The 21,507-nt window shown below is 30.3% G+C and overlaps 1 protein-coding gene across 3 annotated transcripts in view; it reads left to right on the forward strand.

Moving 5' to 3' along the window:
• The first annotated feature begins 344 nt into the window (after nucleotides 1–344).
• LOC123302615 (protein windpipe) overlaps nucleotides 345–21,507 on the forward strand; it is a 31,613-nt gene continuing 10,450 nt past the window's right edge. The window contains exons 1-2 of one of the 3 annotated variants that reach the window (XM_044885633.1): nucleotides 13,254–13,400; nucleotides 13,448–13,650. The gene's annotated coding sequence lies outside the window, so the exon portion shown is untranslated. Of the gene's footprint in view, nucleotides 488–4,233; nucleotides 4,278–13,253; nucleotides 13,401–13,447; nucleotides 13,651–21,507 lie in introns of those variants that run through there. The other 2 variants (XM_044885635.1, XM_044885634.1) reach the window with 2 other exon arrangements.

Consider the following 21,507-nt stretch of genomic DNA (forward strand, 5'->3'; position numbering starts at 1 on the left):
TGGATGAATCCGCTTTGCCAGCTCATTTAAAGGCTAAAGAATGATACTGAATTATCTGGTGGTACCAAATATGATAAATAATGGAAGTAAAATACGATGTATTATAATTAACGACTCATTATCAAAAAATAAATAAATATGAAACAGCAGATAAGATAAAAAAAATATATAACATAGGTGGGACTAAAAAAAATGTACACCCAAAAATAGAACAAAACCAGCAAATATTTAAAATTGATAAAAAACATTTAAAAAGTGAATGAAATGAATTAAAGTAAAAAAAAGAATGATTACAAATGAATTTAAGATAATTATTTATGAACAATTAAGTAAAGTTTAAATACTTGATAGTAAGTTTATTTTATAGTGAAGTTTTAGTTCATAAATCAGTGATTTATAAGAAGTGATTATAAATACAATGTGTAGTTAGAACTGTTGTAGATGATGCAGTAGCAGTTAGCAGTAACAGTAGTAAACAATACAATAGGTAGGTACCACTTACGTTTATTTTATCCGTACTATGTGCACACATGCACCACTAGTTGTTGATAGTTGAGTAGGTATCTCAATCTATTTAGTTTTCACATGTTTAATCTTAGACGAAGAAACGTAGGAATATAGTTCGAAAAATTTGAGCAGTAAGTTGGATTTGAATGCGGTTTTCGCCATTCGATTCGTTAGAGGATATTTTGTGGCCTAGTCTGATTTATAAGAAATTAAAAATATGCAATTAGCATAATTAATATACATTTTATAATTGACCGTTAATATTAAATTCATAATAGGGTATTATTGTTAGTCAAAAATAAATCAAGAAATTTGAAAATAGTTAAACTTAAATATTCCGATTTCGAGTCATAAAAGCACATTTTTCTTTTAAAATATTACAATTAAAAATCGTAATTTTTAAACTGTATATCACGTGAATCTAAAACGCAGGTAAGCCCTGCTGTGATGGCATAGACCATCAATTAGTTCAGTGTAGACAGCTGGGTATAATATATACATTGATAATAAGTATTGATATTTATTATAATCAGATGTCTATGAATATATCTGTCAAACTTATTTGTGTTATTTCATGTAATGATACCCATATTACGTCATCAAATTGGATGCCCGCGTTTTTGACAGTTTAAAAAAGGTTTAAAATTTAAGTTTTTGGCAAGAAAGTTTGTGTATTGTTCCGAAATAAATTTTTAGTGGCTTTTTATTAGCAAAATCAACATTTTGAAGTACTTTTTCAAAAATACTGGAATACCCTATTCGGTTAATAGTGATTAAAATGATTTCAAACTTGTTATACGGTGGTTTTTGGGGTCGCTGAGCACGAATATTCAAACAGAATTGCCCTCAGAGGTACCTGGTGCTCACGGTAAACGATTTTTCGTCGTCTAGAGGAGTTTTCGAGAAATTTGTTTTATAATCAGTCCAAACTCGTCACACGAGGGTTTTTGGGGTCGCTGAACACGAATATCGTGACAGAATTGCCCTCAGAGGTACCTGGTGCTCAGTTTAAACGATTTTTCGTCGTCTGGAGGAGTTTTCGGGAAATTTGTTTTATAATCGGTCCAAACTCGTCACACGAGGGTTTTTGGGGTCGCTGAACACGAATATCGTGACAGATTTGGTCTCAGAAGTACCTAGTGCAACGGTATCATCGTCACCTCCTGGAATTTTTCGAGAAATTCGTCATATAATTAGTCCTTTTTCAGACCTGTTTAATAGGCGAACTCGTGTACTGCAAATAAACTATCATGAAGCTTGATCATAGGTATAGAAGGTATTTATTGACTATGGGACAAATATTCTTCCGAAGTGTAACTATATATATAAGTATATACATAATGTAAGTTGATATATCACTTTTATATATGTTTAGGTATTATTTTATGTATCAAAGCCGAGCAAATCAATTCATATTTTGACTCGATTATTACTTCTTTGATTCGATTTCACTTTTTGCATTCGAATTTTTGTTGTCTGTTTAAAGATTTCTTAAAGTGTTTTGATACAATGGTTGAAAATGGTTCTGTAGGATGTTCCTTGTAAAGGATTTTAGATGTTATCTCTAAAACTATCAGTCCAATCGTCAAATGTACCCAATTTTTGTATTTTTTGGGTCAAAATTACCCTGGAAACCAAGTTTTATCGACATCGGAAATTAAAAATTTTTCTCGATTTTTTACAAATTTTTTTAAGGGGTACCCCTTTGAAAAAATCGAAAAAATCGAAAAATGTTATTTTTTTCGGACTTCGATAAAACTTAGTTTCTAAGGTAAGTTTGACCCAAAAAAATCAAAAACCCTATTTATTTGACGATTAGATGAATAGTTTACGAGATATGCGCTGAAAACTGGTTGATTATAGCGTTTTCTCAGAAATTACTATTCCAATCGGCTAATGGACCCGATTTTTGAATTTCTTGGGTCAAAATTACCTTATAAACCAAGTTTTATCGAAATCGGAAATGAAAAATTTTTCTCGATTTTTTGCAAATTTTTTAAGGGGTACCCCTTTGAAAAAATCGAAAAAATCGGAAAATTTTTTTTCTTTCAGAATTCGATAAAACTTAATTTCTAAAGTAAATTTGACCCAGAAAATTCAAAAATCCTGTTTATTTGACGATTGGATGAATAGTTTACGAGATATACATTGAAATCTGGTTGATTATAGCGTTTTCTAAGAAATTATTATTCCAATCGACAAATGGACACGATTTTTGAATTTTTTGGGTTAAAATTACCTTATAAACCAGGTTTTATCGAAATCGGAAATTTAAAATTTTTCTCGATTTTTTGCAATTTTTTCAAGGGGTACCCCTTTGAAAAAATCGAAAAAAGCAGAAAAATTTTTTTCTTTCGGAATTCGATAAAATTTAGTTTCGAAGGTAAATTTGACTCAAAAAATTCAAAAATCTAGTTTATTTAACAATTAGATGTATGTTTTTCGAGATATGAACTGAAATAATCCTGGTTATTGCATATTTTTCATCACCACGAGTCTGCTTGGAAAAGGGTTAAAAATTGCTTTAAAGTTTTTTCTGCACACAAACAGACACTACGTGATCTTATAATTTATGTTGATATCGGGAGTTGAGAGAAACTACACGATTTTTGGAGTCTCCGATCAAATCTGAAAAGATGGCAACCCTAGTTTAGTGCCCAGATTGAAATAAATAATTAGTAAATAATAAATAAAATATAGATATAACAAGTAATAAAATATTGTAGCATATTTAAGTAAACTAGATAAGTAATAAGTTAAGTATAGATAGTTTTAGTTTGTTTTACAGGGTGCTCTGAATTGTCTGTACAACCAAGCTCTACGCCAGATATAGTACAGCTTAAAATCAGTCCAACTTACCATAGTATCAAACTGATTCATTTGAAATCGTTTTTTTTTTAAATTTAGCTCTAAACGCGAAATACAATTTGGCTAAAATTGGGATGTCACTTGTTCAATCATGATATCGAAATATTCGAAAAGTTTTAGAAAAAGAGATGTTTAGAATAAAATTTTTCAAACAAAAATTGTTAATTTTTTTATAAGGAATAACTTTTCAGCTAGGACTTTTAATAGAACCTTTTTTCTTATTGAATGCATTTTTTAATTTGTTAAAAATTGATTAAAACCTCCAACAACGCCCCAAAAAAGTGGGTTAGGTACACCTCTATGACCTATGACCACGAACTCCAAAAAACTTCCCGTTGGGGCGGTAAATACCCTTTGGTCTCCTGGTGAAAGTAAGGGAGTTTTTTTGCGGTGGGTAGAAATGGGTGGTTGTGCGCGGCAAAAATGTGAAAAAATATATATCTGTCCTTTTCTTACTCATGTGAACTTTCGGAAATTTTCAGAACAAAGTTCTGGAATGATTTAGGAAGTTCCAAAATGTTTGTAAAGGTCAAAATCGATTCGAAATTTTGTAGAAAATTCTAGAAATGATCTAGAAAGTTTGTTTAAACCAACAATCATGATCAACTTTAAACTGACCACCGAGAGTTGTTAGCGCCATCTCTCGTCGACCAGTAGAACTATCAAGCCAGAACCGGACACGAACTTTCTGGGTGTTCTTCTGAAAATGGATCCTTAAATATACCGACACCGTGTACCGGTAGAGCTTTGTGCTCTGCTGTTTTTAGACACCCAATATTACTTAGTTATTGTAACTAAAGTCAGCAATACAATTCTAAATACTAATATAATACTAAAACTAAATACTTAGTCAGTATTCAGCCGTTAAGTGATCAAGTGCTAAAGACTTGTTGTAGCTAAAGGTACACCATACCTACATTATTGGTTTCATTCATAGTTAGTTATATACTTACCATTATTGTTATTATTATTATTATTATTATAAATATGTAGTATAAATGATTGATTATTATAAAACGTTTCTGAACGAACAAGTTCTGTCATTGTTAGTGTACAATAATTGCAATAAATACAATAACAAATGTAAGTTTTTAATCAAAATATTGTTTGTTGAATTCATTGCAACGATTTATGATAATTTATCAATAATCAATCGATTCAATATCGCTCGATGCACCGGCTCGATTCATATTCAATCAAAATTAATCAATAAATATATTCAATTTTATAGTCAATCAATCAATCAATCAGTGTTCGGTGCGTGCTTTTTGTTATAATTTATGTTTTTTTTTTGGGTATTTTTGGATTAGAATGTAAGTAATCATTTTAATTGTTTTATTGGGTTATCGGATCAAAATGTACCGAAAAAATATTATTGACCCGAAGTATTGTTGTAATTACTGGGTTGATTAGGTTCTAAAGATTCTAAAGTTAGCCCTTGCGTTAAAAAATGGGACATTATTACAGAAATTTTTTCGGTTTATTTTTTTCTGGGTGTAATTTTTTGGAACGGACTCTTTGGTTTAGAAATTTCATATTGGATTGAATTGGAATTCAATCGGAATGAATTGGAAGTTTAAATCGGAATTCAATCGGACTTTTTTATCAGGGATTCAAGCTTATCATGTTATTTTCTGGCTTAAAATAGGCTCATGGTCTAATAATGTATCGCTTAGGAATAAACTAGCTAGACAAATAATTTTAACGAAAAAATGTCATAATAAGTTTGTTAGGCAAACATGTTTCGAATGCAACAATTTTCATAGATCCTAAAACTATTAAATTAATTTTATGTAATCTATTTTTAAAACATGTTCTTCTAATAGTAATTTATACAAAAAATTTGATTTTTTTCCACTCAGCTTCGTACGAAATTTGTACTTGTTGTTTCCGTGCGAGTCCAGCTAGTATTTTTTTATTTCAAAAACTGAATTTATAATGCAAAAAATGAAATGTGCACCAAAATTATTAATTAATAAATAAATTAATTATAATTAAATTAAATAACAAATAAAAAAAATCTCCGAAATAAAAATTATTGAAAATTGAAAATTTTTGGATTTGACAACCATAATTAGGGACTTAATGGCAGTGAGACTTTATAGCGAAAGTTCTGAGCAACTTTTTTTTAAAATTACTTTATTTATGGAAAAATTGGGTTTAGAAATATATTTTTATGATTCTTATATAGATATAATTAAATTCATTTCACTATCTTCCGACTTTTTGGTTTAATCTCTTCTAAAATTTTTTCTTGTTCTTCATTAAAAATTATTTTTTAATAAATTTTTCATACTCCAGGATGTAATTAAATATATTTATACCTTGAAATTAATTATTTCTAATGAATAAAATTATTAAAATTAAATTCATATTCCTTAAAAATACAGTATTTTCGTAATTTAGCTATTTTTCAATGTCAAAGAGTTTGATGTAATTTGAGTAATTGATCTAGGGCGGATTGAATTTTGGGCTAATCTAAGATTACCAACTGTTTTATGCATTTTTTTATTACATTTATGATTTTAATATGATAATCATTGTCTATGAACTGACTGCTTTAATATTTATTCATATACAAACACAGGTCAGGATTTACGAATTTCACGTTCGCAAGCAGAAAAATGCTACTCTTTACTCGGGACTTTCAGTCAAGTGCTCTGTTTCCGTAATCTTATAAACCATCTCAGAGCCTAAATGGTCGAGCGGTCTAAGGCGCTAGTCTGAGAACATTGGACTATTTAGACTCAGGTTGCGGGTTCGAATCCAGGCAGCGGCAGTGTGAAGAATTTATAATTCACAAGGGGTCCACCAAGATCATTAACGAAGACTAGAAAAATGTCTCTATTCATAAATTTTTCCCACTGGGCCTTTTTTCTTTAAATCCGTCAATGAATGTATATTTTATTATTTAAAAAAAATTCTTCCCAAATAAATTTTTAATGATTACCTCCAAAATTCGCCACATGCACATTCTTTGATAAATTTGATAAATACGAACCTGTAAATATGCAATTATTATATTCTTAAATTGCTACCAAATTCTACTATAACATATTTATTATTATGTTGAATGTACGATGCACGATATCCTCAAAATATTATTATAAAACGAACTGTTAGCCATAATACATTAAAATGGCCCACCTTATGCTTGTAATTATACCCTGTATATATGAAATATATCATAGTATATTAAGTTTAGTCCAAAGTTTGTAACTAAAGCTTAAAAATATTGATGATACGAACAAAATTTTGGTATAGGTGTTCATAAAATCACCTAATTAGTTCATTTTAGGTTGTCTGTCTGTCGTCTGTCATCATGATTACTCAAAAACGAAAAGAGATATGAAGCTGAAATTTTTATAGCGTGCTGAGGACGTAAAAAGTGAGGTCGAATTCGTAAATGAGCAACATAGGTCAATTGGGTCTTGGATAGAACAAAAGTTTAAATGTAAAAAATATTCCTTATAAAAAAATAAACAACTTTTGGTTGAAACCTTTTTTTGTAGATATCACTGTTTTCCCACGAGGGCCCAAATTAGATGCAAATTTTATATGAATGTGTTGACTATCTAAGAATGGCTATTTTTCTTTACTAATATGTTCATTTCGTAATCAAAACTGTCTATACATGGTATTTAAACAATTAACTCAGTCAATTGTTTGTTTTCACTTGTTTTATATATACAAATACTGGTTGATTTATTTGTTTTGATCATCAATCAACTATGTAAATATTTATTAAAAGTAATTAGTTAGTGATTTTGAATAAGCAAGATATCAAGTTTAAATTTACATCATTCATATTCATTCTATTCTGTTCAATCAATTTATATAAAACAAAAGTAATATAAACTCAATAATAATTATTTATTTATTATTCATAATTAGACGAATATATTATTAATATTTATACTTAGGAAACGGAAAACCTGTTTAAATATCAATGTCAGCAATGTTAGATACGACTTCACGAATTAATATACGAAAACCTTTTAGCTGAACCAATAAAATTCGGTAATTTTAGATCAGGCATGGGCGAGTTAATTTAAGTTGAAGTCACCATTGTTATAATATTTATTGTGTGTCATAAACTTTATTGTGTATCTCTTTATCTATGTCCGCATTGCTCATAAAAGAGGAAGCGAGACGGATATATGATTCTTCTACCTATCTCAGTTTTTCTAATCGTAATGAGATAGGTAGAAAAAAATGTTGTCTCTCTGTCTAACTCGTATTTCAAGTTGTCACTGGTTACGTTGTCTTACTCGAATTTTAAGTAAGGAATCCGAGGGACTTTTGTAAGTCCCATTTGCTCCCTCGTAAGTAACCCTCGAAATAATTGGGAAGTATTTATTCTTTCGAACTTTGATAAAACTGAGTTTATAAGGAAAATTTGACCCAAAATTATACAAAAAATTCGTTCATTTGACGATCAATTGTCAGTCGTTAAAAGCGTTTTTGACCATACATCTAACTTCAACAAGCTCCTTTGAGTTTAAATATTCGTTCATACAAATTTTCAAACTTTTTTTGAAAATGCGAAAACAGTGAACACCGTGCACTCAATATAAAAATAATAATGATGTATAAGCATTAATTTTATTAATTATTACCTATTTTTAATTATATTTTGATAATTTTTTCTCTCTTGAAGTTAATTATATTAAAATAGAATAAATTTTCCATTTTCACTATTTTCGAAGGATTTTGGAAAGTTGTGGAAAGTGGTATATAATGATCCCTCGGGGTATAAAATGATCCCTCGTTGTTTTAAGTAATATATTTATCGATAGATGGCTTCCATGTGATCAACTTAATCGTTCAATGAAGACTTATGGTGAAGGACTTATGTAAGACTTAAGTCGGATTTGAATGCGGTTTTCGGCATTCGATTCGTTAGATGAAATTTTGTGGCCTAGTCTGATTTATAAGAAATTAAAAATATGCAAATAGCATATTATTACTTGACCGTTAATATTAAATTCACAATTCGATTAATAGTGATTAATGGCAATGATTTCAAACTTGTTACATGAGGGTTCTTGGTATCAGCTCTTGAGTCGATGTTGTCGGCTTCCAGAAAAAGGAATTTTATGACTTTTATATAATGACATTTTTAATCTATACGATTACGTGATATAAAATTAATCATCGTTCAATAATTCTGAAAATTTTCAAATTGGATTATGAATAACAATTCTATTATTATTTTGTTATGAAAATTAATATTCAATGATCTCAATATACGCTTTCATATCAAAATGCCGACTTTAATTATTCAAAATTTTTATTGTATAAGCTCCACACGACCTCTGTCTACATTATATTGTATGCTTTTTTTGAGAGTCTCACGTAACAATAAAAGATACTTGCAAGTAGCAGTCTAAACTAAAGTTAGAGAAGTGAAAATGTCTTTTTTTTTATAGAGGTTGTTGTTTCTGAGTCTCCCTAAAGAGCTTTAGGGGGTTAAGAGGTTAGGTGTAGTCAGACCTACCAGAAAATACCATGTTCATGGCGCAATCGTTTGTTTTTTGACGTCACGTTAGTAAAGAAAGATATCCACTCCTAGATAGCCACACATTCATAATTAATATTCCCATATAATACATGTTAAAAAATGTGCACTAAATTTGCGCCCTCGTGGGTAAGCAGTGATGTTTAAGCTTTTGTTCTATCTGTAACGGTTTACAAGATGGGTCCTACAGACCCAAGACCCAATTGACCTATGTTGCTCATTTACGAACTCGACCTCACTTTTTACGTCCTAAGCACGCCATAAAAATTTCAGCTTGATATTTCTTTTCGTTTTTGAGTTATCGTGTTGTTCATAGCATAAATATTTAGCATTACAAACTTGGGACTAAACTTAATATACTATGATATATTTCATATATACATGGTATAAAAACATAGTTGATTCAGATCTGAGGTCTGACTCCATCAGATTTAATTGTACATCGTACATGGACGTATAAAAACGCGTATATTGATAAATAAATTTCAAGAAAACAAACAAATATAAATAGTCGAATTTATCAATAACATTTCCTGTGTAGCCTGTAATCTTTTGTGCGAATATTCCCTACTTGAAGTGAAGTAAATAAAAACACTTAATCACTATTTACATTAACCTTGACGCGAATACGATTCCGATTCCGATTACGATTACGATTATTTTATATTTTATTTTCATAAACGTTTTTTCGAACAACAAGTTTTTAACAATTTTAAATTTGAAAATTTATAAGTGTTTTAAATATATCATGAATATTTTATTTTAAATTTAGATACAAAATAGATAATCTACAGGCAGTTTGTTCAATATTCAACGAACACATTCTACAACACATCTATTGTTTCTATAATTAGTCTTCTTAGTAATAGGGTATTCCACTCTTTTTTTGAAAAGTAGTACTTCAAAATGTTGATTTTTCTAATAAAAAGGCACCAAAAATTTATTTCGGAAAAATACACAAACTTTCTTGCCAAAAACTTAAATTTTAAACTGTCAAAAACGTGGGCATCCAATTTGATGACGTAATATTTGTATCACTATACGAAATAACACAAATAAGTTTGACAGATATATTCATAGACATCTGATTATAATAAATGTAAATACTTATTATCTATGTATATATTATACCCAACTGTCTACATTGAACTAACTGATGGTCTATGACTCATACCGCTATCTTGTTTTGGGCATTGGAAATATGGTAGATTTGTTGATTTGTTTATGAATTTTGTTAAACACAGGGTATAAAAAGTTTTGGTAGATGCAATTAGAGTAAACATAAATAAATGTAAGAAGCTTAACTATAAGTTCTAAATTGTGATAGTTCTAAATGACGGACAGAAAAACGGATAGACGGACAGACATTGGTTGGTCTATTATTAATAATGATAGTCTAATCCAATCCAATTGATTGAGGATAACAATAATTTAAATACATTATACATAGATTATATAATGTTCAAATTTATTTTTAACGAGAGTTCATGAAATATTCAAGGTGGCTGCGAGGTTGCACTTGTTTGATTATAGTCTATCAAGCTTCACTTTAATTCTCACAAAATTGGTCTCAGGGGTACCTCGTACCTATAGCAAATTTTTATACAATTGCAAATTTATCAAAATGTCAAAAATTTTGATGGAAACGGTTTATTGATTAAATAAAACTTGATTATAAACTGTTGATTTAATAATCGATAACAATTCAATTCAAATTTCAAATAAATAAAGGTGGTTACGGATCCGGATGTTTACTTCTATCATAAATATAACATCCCATTATTTAGTCCAGCCGCTACACGCTAATAAATGAACACGTTTATTATTAAGGATCACTCATACTAATTGTAAAAGCTTGAGAGGCTTAATTTAAAATATCAAAAATGAATCGGAACGTATCATCTACTCCACATGCCTAATTATTTTTCGATTCATTCTTGATATTAAGCGCATCAATTCTTTTACAAATAGTCGGGTATGAGTGATTCATAGATAAAACTTTTTTTCTACTTTTTAGTACAATAAAAGCTTGTCCCTTAAAAAGTATTTTTTATTAAAATTTTTAATTTAAGACTAAATAAATGTACATATATCAAATTTGGTGGAAGCGATGGGAAAATCAGGACGTTACAACCTTAACATGCATTGTCATCCAAACTAAATGTGCACGCAAAATTTCTGCTCAATCGGAAACCGGGAAGTGGATCAAATTTGACTTGCAAGATTTGACTTACAGACAACGGGACAGGTGAAACTAAATAAAAGCTTTTTGACGCTGTATTTAACGATATCGTTATAAGTTATAGTTTTTTATAAATATTTGTTTGAAAGATGTGTTCAATCGATTCTAGAACTGTTGAAGATGTTTGATATTTGAACAACAAGTTGCAGATAATCGGATACAAATAAGTAATAAGTTTAAGTTTAAGTATGTATCTTAGATAAAAAAAAAGTTACACAATATGATTAAAAATTGAATAAAAAAAAAAACGTGTCTTAAATAGATTGATGAGTGAGTGATGAGCTGAGCTGAGCACTTAAAGTTAAGTTTGACTCAAAAAATAATATCATTGAAAACGATGATTAAAATTATTATTGTACAATGTTCAATGTACACATTTACACAAAAACATACATGCATACATATACATACTTCTTTACAAGCATACAGTGGCGGATTTAGTAAAAAAACAACGTGAAAACAAACATGAGACTGAGTTAATTGTTGAAATACCATGTATAAACCGTGTTGATTACATTACACATACATAACTGATATTCTCATATAATACATACTATACAATTTGTGCCCTCACGGGTAACCAGTGATGTTTAAGCTAAAATGTTTCAAACAAAAGTTGTTTATTTCTTTATAAGAAATATTTTTCATATTTAAACTTTTGTTCTATCTCTAACGGTTTACAAGATAGGTCCTACGGACCCAAGACCCAATTGACCTCATTTACGAACTCGACCTCACTTTTTACGTCTTTAACACGCTGTAAAATTTCAACTTGATATCTCTTTTCCTTTTTAAGTTATCGTGTTGTCAGACGAACAGACGGACAGATACCTATACCAAAATTTTATTCTTAGCATCAATATTTTTAAGCGTTACAAACTTGGGACTAAACTTAGTATACATTGATATATATTACATAAGTACATGGCAGAACAAGTGAAAAACAATTGCCCGACTTTTGTTAAAATACTCTGGCACCCATGAAATATATATCAAGGTATACTAAGTTTAGTCCCAGGTTTTTAACTGCAGCTTAAAAATATTGAGGCTACCAACAAAATTTTGGTCTAGCTGTTAATAAAATCAATCTAATTAGTTCATTTACGCATGTCTGCCTGTCTGACTGCCCATCTGTGATGACGATTACTCGAATACGAAAAAAGATATCAAGCTGAAATTTTTATAGCGTGCTTAGGATGTAAAAATTGAGGTCCAGTTTGTAAATGAGCAAAAACGGTCAATTGGGTCTTGAGTTCGTAGGACCGATCTTGTAAACGGATCATATTGCCGTTAATACGTTTAGATTGGCATCTTAACGAAGTCGATATCATGTTTTGTTCGTGCGATATCGATCAACAAAGATTTTAAACTGCCCCGGCTAGAAACAACTCAACTAAATGAAATGAAATTTCTTTCAGATCACATTTCTGTTAATACGTTTCGATCGACACCGCAACGAAGTCGATATCGTTTTGTCCACACGGTATCGACCATGAAGGTTATAAAGAAGGAGAACGATCGCTACTTGTTAAAGCATTAGCGCGTCTGTCCCTGAAAATTTGTAGAATTTATAGTTCATTTTTCAGCCACCAGCCGCGCTGTCATCAAGAAGTAGTATCTGCGAAGTTAGCTGTTTATGAGTACAAGTAGATGAAGTTAGTTGCATAATGTACAAATTGATATATCATTTCAAATTAGCGCACAACAGCCCGCTTTTATTGATACTACTTAGCGATCGCAGCGCCTCACTTTATCCATATTTCGGGGACAATATTTTCTATAGCGATCGTTCTCCTTCTTATAACCTTCATGGTATCGACGATGAAAAAAATATCTATGTACACAGACACACACACATTCTTCTTCTCTAAATTAGTGTTAATGCCTTGTTCTAACCATAAAACGTAAAGATATGTTGAAAATTTCGATTTCAAAAATCTAACCCATTACAATAACTTCCTTATATTGGGAAGTGGATAAAATAAAAAAGATTTGAAAGTCCGCCACTGTAACAAACATGCATACATACAAACAATTTGAAAAAGTACTATACTACTACTCAATACATAAAGCGTTGCGATATCAAAATTTATCAAAACTCTTGAATATACACGGTTGACGGTACGACCGAGCCGAGAGCACAACGCGGACGGCCACGGCGATGTTTAGTTTTTAAGTAGTAAACTAACATATAACACACACCACAATTCACATTACATTGATATAAGTCATAACTTAAGTCAGTTAACATCATCACCAAAGGTACTTAGTGAATTACTTGACTATACTTTTATTTATTCTTAATACAGTGCTTGCTTCAAATTCATGTGTTCAGATTCAGATTCAGATTCAAATTTAGATTCAGAGAGCTGAGAAGTTAATAGTTCATTATTAAAAAACGATAAAGTTTTAAGTTAAAGTGCGCCAAGTACAAGACACCAAAACACCAAGACATCGATCGCATTCACATCGAATCAACGACATGTGTTTCAGTTTTAAAACAAGTCAAAAGGTATGCTTTAAAAGTGTGTTTTTTTTACTTTACCTTGCCATGCCGGTATGCTGCGCTGCGCTGCGCTCCTTTATTATGAACGAACAGTCATTGTTTTGAGTTGAGTTGCGTCTGATTCTGACTGATTTACTATAAATAGTAATTTTACTTAAATAACCACTTTCATGTGATAAAAAGAAAATCAGAAAGTTATCAAAATATAGTCAACATCGATTGTTGTGACATGGTGGCTTATATCGATTAACCGGTCGGTTATTACGACTAAAGTTTAAACTGAACCCAGGCCTGGAATTACCTATTGGGGCCGCATGGAATATGGATCTAGGCGGCAAATTTTGAAGGTTGTAAATTGATCGAAAGGTCAAAATATTTGTACTTACATGTGAAAAATGTTTTGAAAATTGTATACTTTTGAATTTCGCAAACATATTCTAAGTTTAGTCCCAAGTTTGTAACGCTATGAACAAAATTTTGTTATAGGTGTTCATAAAATCACCTAATTGGTCCTATTTCGGTTGGTGGTCTGTCTGTCTGTCGGTCTGAAAACACGATAATTCAAAAATGAGGTCGAGTTAGTAAATGAGGAACATAGGTCATGGCATTTGAGTCTTGGGCTCGTAGGACCCATCTTGAAAACCGTTAGAGATAGAACAAAAGTGTAAACGTAAAAAATATTCCTTATAAAAAATTCTACAACTTTTGTTTGAAACATTTTTTCGAAAACATCACATATTAGTGTGTGTGACATGTATGTATGTGTGACAATCTTTCTTTACTTACATGAAAAAACAAACGATTCCGTAATCAACACTGTCTATACATGGTATTTCAACAATTAACTCAATCAATTGTTTGTTTTCACTTGTTTTGATTGGATAAATCAATAGAAAATGATGATTCATAATTTTCCAAATAAATTCTAAAAAAAAAGTTTTTAATTAATAATGAAGCTTTAAAAATAATCAGGGAATTTTAAGAGCCAAAGATCACCACCCTGACCTTATGAAAAGTCAGGTCAAGGTGCTGATCTGCCTAGGACTATATAGTCAAGACGCCTGTCTAATTGGGGCGAAAATTTTTAATAATTAATAGTTAATTTTTTGTTTCTAATTCATAATAATGTCGTCAGCAGTGTTACTAAGGAAGTCATTTAGTTGCGCTTCCGATAAAATCATCCTGGGAAAAGCTCCCGTTGTCAAAATACAAGCTGAAACATGAAAGATTCTGGTTAAATTTCCTAAAAAGTCAAAGAGTTGAGTTGAAGGATGATGGTTTTGAGTGTAATAGTCACAAAATTAGCTTTTAATTGCAATTTTTTCGAGGACGATAATTCGATAAGTATTCCATACAGATATAAAATGTGCATGTCCCTTATAACAGGCATGGGCAAACGTAAGTTACAGAAGTCCATCGGACTCCTAACTGAACATACGAGTAAGACAGAGAGATTACATTTTTTTTCAACCTATCTCATTCCTAATAAGAGAAACAGAGATAAGTAGGAGAGTCGTATACCCATCTCGCTCCCTCCTCTACGAGCAATGCGGACTTGGATAAAGAGACACACAATAAAGTTTATGACACACAATAAAGTTATAACAATAGTGTTATAACAAACCAATAATCGATTCAATGTCATTATAAACGATTTTGACTCTATTACCTATAATCTGATTGTATTATTGTGTAAATGCAACTATTATACATTACACTACCCGAGTACGGAGTATGGATACAGACGGACCACGGAGTACATCATCTCCATCTGAGTTAAGTACTGTTTAGTCCGTTCGTCTCAATCTGTGTTAGTAAGTAACTTTAAACTCAGTATAATAATGACATTGAATTCATTGAAACCATCTATAATTAGATTCGAATTATTCGATTTGTTTTTAAACTTTTTTATTTGCATGTAATAAACTTTTGTAATCATGTATTCCGAGCCGGCCCGGTCGTCTTGTTTTTGTAAATTTTGAGGATGTAAGTCGTCGGAAAATTGGTTTTGGCCTAGGATCAAAGTGTAATACGGCTTGAAGAAGATTTTGAAATTTGTTTTTGAATTTTATGTTAAAACTTTTTTGCTGTAAAAAACGATGCAGAATTAGATTTTACAAGCTTTTATTTAAAATCTTGCAAGTCGAATTTGATCCACTTCCAATTGAGCTGAAAGCTTGCCATTTAAAAAGTTTTTTTTATTGAAAGTTTTTTTCCACGGAGAATAACACTGGTCGTTAATTTATTCTATTGCGAGATTCAAAGCTTCTAGTTCCTATATAACGTTTTTAGCTCCTAGGGAAGAAGGTAGCTACCCTAACGCACTCTACCCCTTTGGTAAAATTTTTGATTGAATCATGGAAATAATCATAATTATCAAATTAAAAAATTTATAATTTCCGTTCCGGAATTTTGAAAATCGAAATTTGAGGAACTTTTCTTTGAATTCTAAGTCACATAAATATAAAAATAATAAATTCTTGTGTAAGTCGTTTACCCCACATTTATATTTTTTTGGGACTGTGTCAAAAACAAGTGTTTTTGACAGAAAGTGAAATGTTTTATTTTGTGAATGTCTGGCGCGGCGCATCTCTATTTTAGTGCATTTCGTGTTAACCGTGTTAACCTTGAATTTCGTACAGTTTTTCGGTAGTTTTATCATAAATACAAAAATTAGATATTATTTCAAATTATTTTAATTGCTTAGTTTTACTCATTTCCTTTCAAAACCAATTGAACTGCGGTTTTTTTTCCCATTCGACAATTATTATCTTTTAAATTTGTTTGGTTTAAGTGTTTAAAAGCTTTTTATATGTTCAACGCCAAATATTTTTGTGATGAGTTTCCACAACTCAATATACAATCAAATTTGGTTATGACGACACGGCGAATCGATTGTTACGACCAATTAATTTTGAATCGTTTTCACTTTATTTTAAACCTTATAAACAAGTATGCGATAAATCCTGGGCTTGCTAATTGAGCTGTGTAGTTCTGGGGGAATCCCCAGGCACCATCGAATCATTCATGTCCCGGGCGCTACTCACAAAAGACGAAGGAAGTTTTTTGGAAAATATATTTTAAATTTAGTGGCAGTGTAATATAATAAATGTTAATTCGTAAACAAATGAAAACAAACAATTGACTAAGTTAATTGTTGAAATACCATGTATAGACAGTGTTGATTACTTTGTCACATAGCACATACATATATTAGTTATATATGTCACACATATATAACTAATATAGCCATATAATACATACTATACTATTTGCGCACTCACGGGTAAACAGTGATGTTTACGCAAAAATATTTCAAACAAAAGTTGTTTATTTTTTTATAAGGAACATTTTTTATATTTAAACTTTTGTTCTATTTCTAACAGTTTACAAGATGGGAGCTACGGACCCAACCCAAATTGACCTAAGTTGCTCATTTGCTCACTTTTACGTCCTCAGCAAGCTATAAAAATTTCAGCTTGACATCTCTTTTCGTTTTTGAGTAATCCTGAAGACAGACAGACAGACAGACAACCGGGAATGGACTAATTAGGTGATTCTATGAACAGCTATACCAAAATTTTGTTCGTCGCATCAATATTTCTAAGCGTTACAAACTTGGGACTAAATAAGTAAATAAGAGTAATTCTGGGTGTCTTGAATGTCGTTATAACTAATTTTGACTGTAATATAATTCATAGACTGAATTCCGGAAATAATGTATTGTGTAACTGTGTCTGTGTGTACCTAATTCTATGATCGTCACCGCATACGTTAAACTTTTAATTTAATTATTAAGTTTCAAAGTTTGTGTTATCTAAAAATGTAATTTTTGTGCACTATTTGGTTACCTTGAATATGAGAAGTTTTTCGGAAGTTTTGTTGATAATTAAAAGAGGTAATAATAATAAAATAATTATTACCTATATATGTACAGGGTCTACCAGATATAATACAACTGAAAAAAAAATTTTAATAAAAAAAAAAACTTTTTAAGGGACAAGCTTTTATTGTACTAAAAAGTAGAAAAAAAGTTTTATCTATGAATCACTAATACCCGACTATTTGTAAGAAGAATTGATGCACTTAATATCAAGAAAAAATAATAAGGCATGTGGAGTAGATGAGGCGTTCCGATTCATTCTTGATATTAAGCACCTCAAGCTTTTACTAATAGTCGGGTATGAGTGACTCATAGATAAAACTTTTTTTTTACTTTTAGTACAATAAAAGCTTGTCCCTTAAAAAGTATATTTATTAAAATTTGTAAGACTAACAAAAATGTATATATATCAAATATGGTGGAAGCGATGGGAAAATCAGGACGCCACAACCTTACCATGCATTGTCATCCAAACTAAATGTTCATGCAAAATTTCAGCTCGATTTTGAAATCGTTTTTTTCTTAAAGCATTGACAGTGTTGATGTTGAATTTACTATAATTTTTTGAGCTATACAGATACTTTATCTGGTAAAGACCCTGTACATATTATTTGAATAAAAATAAAAGATAGCAAGGCTCCTATATAGATAGGCACCAGCATCAACACCTATTTGATGTCTATAGTTCTAAGGTAATATAAAACCCAAGGTTAGGTTCTACGTTATTTGTACAGTAAATATAAATAATAAATATATGAATATATATTTATAACTGTACTAGCTGATACCCGATAGACCTGATGCTCGCAAGTCCTTGTGATTCATGGGCTAAGAAATATTATTTTTATGTGTAGCTCTACGTCGAAGCTGTTAAACTAAATATCTAAACTAAACGGAAAAATTAATGCATCTTTGAAATTTTATTTACTAATTGTTTATTTGGTTGTAAAAAAAAAGTCCATCTCTCGGGTTAACCACCTATGTTGGGGCAGTTTTTTAGGAATTACAAAAAAAAACTGTCGTATTCTTTCAAATTTTCAGAGAATTGCTTTAATTATCAGTATAAAAGTACTATCATTTATGTGGTAGAATACAATATTTATTTATTGGGCTATCGTACACAAACATGACAATTTCATAAACGAACATTTGTTATCCATTACAAAAAAGTGTACAATGCCGTTAAAGAAAATTTCACTTAAAAAAAAAAAAAATTATATTTTTAATAAAAAGGCAAACGGTCACCCATCCAAGTACTGACTGTGCTCAATGTTGCTTAACTTCGATGATCGAACGCGAACCTGTGTACTGACTGTGACATGGTCTTACGAATTTTCGATCAGGTCACGTGTCCTCACTAGAGTTTAACATTTTTTACCCATTACAAAAAAAAAGTGTACAACGCCGCTAAAGAAGTTTTCACTTCAAAGAAAATCGATTTTTTGAAAATTCACGCACATAGCAAAAATAGACATTATTAATTTTATAGATATATACTTAACATATATATTGTAATTGTAAAGTCTTTAATGAGTTTAGTAAGCAAAGAGTAGTGACTTATGGACTAAGACAGTGTTAGCTATTTTATTTGAACGTTTTTTTTAACAATAACAGTGGAGATTTTAAATTCTCAATTATTTTTATACCCTGTATACATGAAAATTATATCAAGGTATACTAAGTTTAGTCCCAAGTTTGTAACTAGACCTTAGAAATATTGATGGTACCAACAAAATACTCGTACAAGTGTTCATAAAATGGGCAAAACTGGAAGTATTAATTTACAAGATGAGTCCTACTGACCCAGAACTCAATAGACCTAAGTTGCTCATTTACAAACTAGACCTCAATTTTTAGATTGATATATTATTTGAGTTATCGGTCTTACGGACAGACAGATGAACTGACAACCGGAAATGAACTAATTTGGTGATTTTTTGAACACCTGTATCAAAATTTTGTTTCTAATATTAATATTTGTAAACTCTAGTTACAAACTTGGGACTAAATTTAGTATACTTTGATATATATATTCATATATACAGGGTATAAAAATAGGAATTGCAACCTAGACCTTCGGAAATCCGCCACTGAGCGTGTTATATGAATGTTGTACAGTGACTAGTGACTAGTGAGTGTAGAAGTAGTGTTATCATAATTATTAAAATTTTTTGTAGATAATTATTATCGATATTAATAATTTTTGTATCAATTTATTGATAATTATTTTATTTATGACGTTTGAAATGCAATTTTATTACAAACATATCCAATCATGTTTTAATACAGGGCGCTCACTGAGTCATAGCTCACTGATTTCTGAATATCTCAAAAAATTTGCAACAAATTATCAAATGAATCCGATTTTTGTGTAAAACTTCAACCTTATATGCGACAAGGAACAATTAATTATTATTTTTTATCAAATATGACTAATTTTCATATTTACGTGTGTGTGTGTGTCGTTACTATGGTAACTCCTTGAAGCAAACCTCATGCACGAAGCGAATAATATAAAGTTTTTGCGTTTATTACTTAAGCCATTTAACTGTATTTAAATTTTGATGATATATAGGTGATTTTTATGTTCCAGGTCAATGATTTAAAAAAAAAAAATTAATACACGAAATACAATTTTAAAAATTTTTTTTTATGCATATGAAACAAATGATCAAAAAATATATTTATTTACTTTGGGAGTTCTGGAGGATTTATGCCGAAATCGGGACACGATTTCTGGAGTCTTCCGCTCAAATCTGGAGAGGTGGTAATCCTAATTACAGAGGGATTTAGATATTCACCGTGAATGGGTTAATCGCAAATTTATATACAAAAACAACGTTGACTTTAGCACAATTAATTGGTTAGAGCATTATTAAGTTTGGAGATAAATTATAATTGAGCCTCCATCTTAATGCAAGCTTACTCATTATGTTCATACAAAAGTTTCCTTTTAAATTTATTTTTATTTTACGGCAAAACCTCTCAAAAAATTTGACGCCACAAAAATAATAAGCTACAACTTTTATCTGCGCATAAAAGTATATCCGAATTAAATTTTAAATTCTTTTCCACGCAATTCAATCGCAAATATTCACATATGTGCGACCACCAGACGCCATTTTGTGAAAATGTAAGTGTGTTTCTATGTGACACACTACAGACAAAACGCATGGACCGATTTGGATGATTCTTACGTCAATCGATTTGTCTTAGCCTTGTGAGTGCTACTGATGACTAATTTTTTGTTTAATTGTGTTCTTTCTTCAAATTCTTGATTAATTTTTTATTTGTCTTATGTCATAATGACTTATGGTGACGTTCCATGGTAACCATAATGTGGAAGGTCCAATGTACTTCCGATCCAATAAATCTACACAAAATATATACATCAGGTATATTCATATTTTGTTTAACGTAATAAATTTATGAAATCAATGATCGATGATCAATGTTCTATGATCAACGATCAACGATCAAAAAACACATTGAAAAAAAAAAAAAATTAAAAATTAATTTATAAAAAAAAATATCGACGTAATAAAATTATTATAATTTTGATGGTCACTGCTCAAATCAAACAACAACCTAACAACCTCTTTTTAACAAAACCACTAAAAATGTGTATAAAAAAATACATACTAGCATGCACGACACCCGACACGCCACACAACACCTCTATATAAATATATAACTATCAAATTCCCTGCTCCAATTTTACCGAAAAAAAAAAATTTTAATAAAAAATAATTTTTAAGGGACAAGCTTTAATTGTACTAAAAAGTAGAAAATGATTTTATCTATGAGTCACTCATACCTGACTATTCGTAGAATGTTGAGGAGAGATATGTATGTGATAAATCAGTTTCATGACTTTCAAACACAATTTATGCGATTTTGAAGGTATCCCAGCGACTACCTTGGGTTAGAATAAGGTTTATTTACCAGGCGGATCGATATTATAAAAGAGGGGACTATAA

This window comes from Chrysoperla carnea, chromosome X (genome assembly GCF_905475395.1).
Source record: "Chrysoperla carnea chromosome X, inChrCarn1.1, whole genome shotgun sequence".
In the NCBI taxonomy this organism is placed as follows: domain Eukaryota; kingdom Metazoa; phylum Arthropoda; class Insecta; order Neuroptera; family Chrysopidae; genus Chrysoperla; species Chrysoperla carnea.